Here is a 2,908-nt window from a genome sequence, read left to right as displayed (position 1 = left end):
ATCAAATTTGATTTTAATATCTTTTTCAACTAACTCTTTGACTTTGTGTTTGTTTCTTATCTTTTTCAAAACCACCTAACTACTTTTCCCTCTCTAATTTTCAAAAATATCTCATCTCTTTTTCAAAAAACTCTTTTTGTTTTAAATTTTAATTTTAATCTTATCTTATCTTTAATTTTCAAAAATACTAACCTCTTTTTCAAAATTATTTTCGAAATTCTCCCTCTCTTTTCTTATTCTATTTGATTATTTATTTACTAACACTTCTCTTCACCTCTCTTCATCTAAAAATCCGAACCTATTCTTCTTCACTCTTCTCCCCTTTCTTCTTCTACTAAACATAAAGGAATCTCTATACTGTGACATAGAGGATTCCTCTTTCTTTTCTTGTTTTCTTCTCTTTCATATGAGCAGGAACAAGGAAAAAGGCACTCTTGTTGAAATTGATCCTGAACCTGAAAGGACTCTGAAGAGAAAACTAAGAGAAGCTAAATTACAACAATCTAAAGGTAACCTTTCAGAAACATTAGAACAAGAGAAGGAGATGGCAGACGAATGGAGTTGATCCTGAAGTCTACAGACTCATGCTTTTCCCTTTTGTTGTGAGAGACAGAGCTAGAATATTATTGGATTCACAACCTAAGGATAGCCTGGACTCTTGGGAGAAGCTGGTCACGGCCTTCTTGGATAAATTCTTTCCTCCTCAAAAGCTGAGGAAGCTTAGAGTGGATGTTCAGACCTTCAAACAAAAAGATGGTGAATCCCTCTATGAAGCTTGGGAAAGATACAAGCAGTTGACCAAAAGGTGTCCATCTGACATGTTTTCAGAATGGATCGTATTAGATATATTCTATTATTGTCTATCTGAGTTTTTGAAAATGTCATTGGACCATTCTGCAGGTGGATCCATCCACCTAAAGAAAACACCTGCAGAAGCTCAAGAACTCATTGATATGGTTGCAAACAACCAATTCATGTACACTTTTGAGAGGAATTCCGTGAATAATGGGACACCTCAGAGGAAGGGAGTTCTTGAAATTGATGCTCTGAATGCCATATTGGCTCAGAACAAAATGTTGACTCAACAGGTCAACATAATCTCTCAAAATATGAATGGATTGCAACATGCATCCAACAGTACTAGAGAGGTAGCTTCTGAAGAAGCTTATGATCCTGAGAACCCTGCCGTGGCAGAAGTTAATTACATGGGTGAACCTTATGGAAACACCTATAATTCATCATGGTGAAATCATCCAAATTTCTCATGGAAGGATCAACAAAAGCCTCAACAAGGCTTTAACAATGGTGGACGCAATAGGCTGAGCAATAGCAAGCCTTTTCCATCATCTTCTCAAGAACAGACAGAGAATTCTGAACAAAACACTTCTAATTTAGCCAATCTAGTCTCTGATCTGTCAAAGGCCACTTTCAGTTTCATGAGTGAAACAAAATCCTCCATTAGAAATCTGGAGGCACAAGTGGGCCAGCTGAGTAAGAAAGTCTTTGAAACTCCTCCCAATATTCTCCCAAGCAATACAGAAGAGAATCCAAAAGGAGAGTGCAAGGCCATTGATGTGATCAATATGGCCAAATGCACAAGGGAGGAGAAGCACAAAAATTCTAGTGAGGAAGACCTCCTGGGACGTCTCTCAAGCAAGAGGGAGTTTCCTATTAAGGATCCAAAGGAATCTGAGGTTCATATAGAGACCATAGAGATTTCATTAAATCTCCTTCTGCCATTCATGAGCTCTGAAGACTATTCTTCCTCTGAAGAGGATGAAGATGTGACTGGAGAGCAAGTTGCTCAATATTTAGGAGCTATCATGAAGCTGAATGCCAAGTTGTTTGGTAATGAGACTTGGGAAAGTGAACCTCCCTTGCTTATTGGTGAACTAGACACCTGGATTCAGAAAATTTTACCTCAAAAGAGACAAGATCCTGGCAAGTTCTTAATACCTTGTACCATAGGCACCATGACCTTTGAAAAAGCTCTATGTGATCTGAGGTCAGGAATATAAGACTGAGCATTGAACCCTTGCTGTTGGTGCGTGTGCACTCTAATCAACTCTAGTATATGGGGTAGTCACTCTATCCTTCTCTAATCATGCTTTCAAAAATTTTGTTTTTCACCAAATCAATCAACAATTTTAAAATGCCAATGGAAACTGATGAGCGGATAATTTATACGCTTTTTGGCATTGTTTTTAGGTAGTTTTTAGTAAGTTCAAGCTACTTTTAGGAATGTTTTCATTAGTTTTTATGTTAAATTCACATTTCTGGACTTTACTATGAGTTTGTATTTTTTTCTGTAATTTTAGGTAATTTCTGGCTGAAATTGAGGGACTTGAGCAAAACTCTGAAAAAGGCTGACAAAAGGACTACTGATGCTGTTGGAATCTGACCTCCCTGCACTCAAAATGGATTTTCTGGAGATACAGAACTCTAAATGGCGCGCTCTCATCGGCGTTGAAAAGTATACATCCAGAGCTTTCCAACAATATATAATAGTTCATACTTTATTCGGGAATTGACGACGTAAAGTGGCGCTCAACGCCAAGTACATGCTGCTGTCTGGAGTCAAACGCCAGAAACACGTCACGACCCGGAGTTGAACGCCAGAAACACGCTATAACTCTGCGTTCAACTCCAAAAGAAGCCTCAGCTCGTGGATAGATCAAGCTCAGCCTAAACACACACCAAGTGGGTCCTGGAAGTGGATTTATGCATCAATTACTTACTCCTGTAAACCCTAGTAGCTAGTTTATTATAAATAGAACTTTTTACTAGTGTATTAGACATCTTTTGATCACTTTAGATCTTAGGATCATCTTGGGATGATTAGTTCTCAGATCATGGGGGCTGGCCATTCGGCTATGCCTGAACCTTTCACTTATGTATTTTCAACGGT

At 38.2% G+C, this 2,908-nt stretch overlaps 1 non-coding gene across 1 annotated transcript; it reads right to left on the bottom strand.

Moving 5' to 3' along the window:
- Positions 1-716: 716 nt before the first annotated feature.
- On the bottom strand, positions 717-820 carry LOC127748019 (small nucleolar RNA R71). The gene has a single exon (XR_008009962.1). It is a non-coding gene; the product is annotated as a small nucleolar RNA R71 (small nucleolar RNA).
- Positions 821-2,908: the final 2,088 nt, after the last annotated feature.

The sequence above is a fragment of the Arachis duranensis genome, chromosome 5, assembly GCF_000817695.3.
Source record: "Arachis duranensis cultivar V14167 chromosome 5, aradu.V14167.gnm2.J7QH, whole genome shotgun sequence".
In the NCBI taxonomy this organism is placed as follows: domain Eukaryota; kingdom Viridiplantae; phylum Streptophyta; class Magnoliopsida; order Fabales; family Fabaceae; genus Arachis; species Arachis duranensis.
Note: the sequence above shows the minus strand (reverse complement) of the source record. Positions and strands in the feature narration are given on the sequence as shown.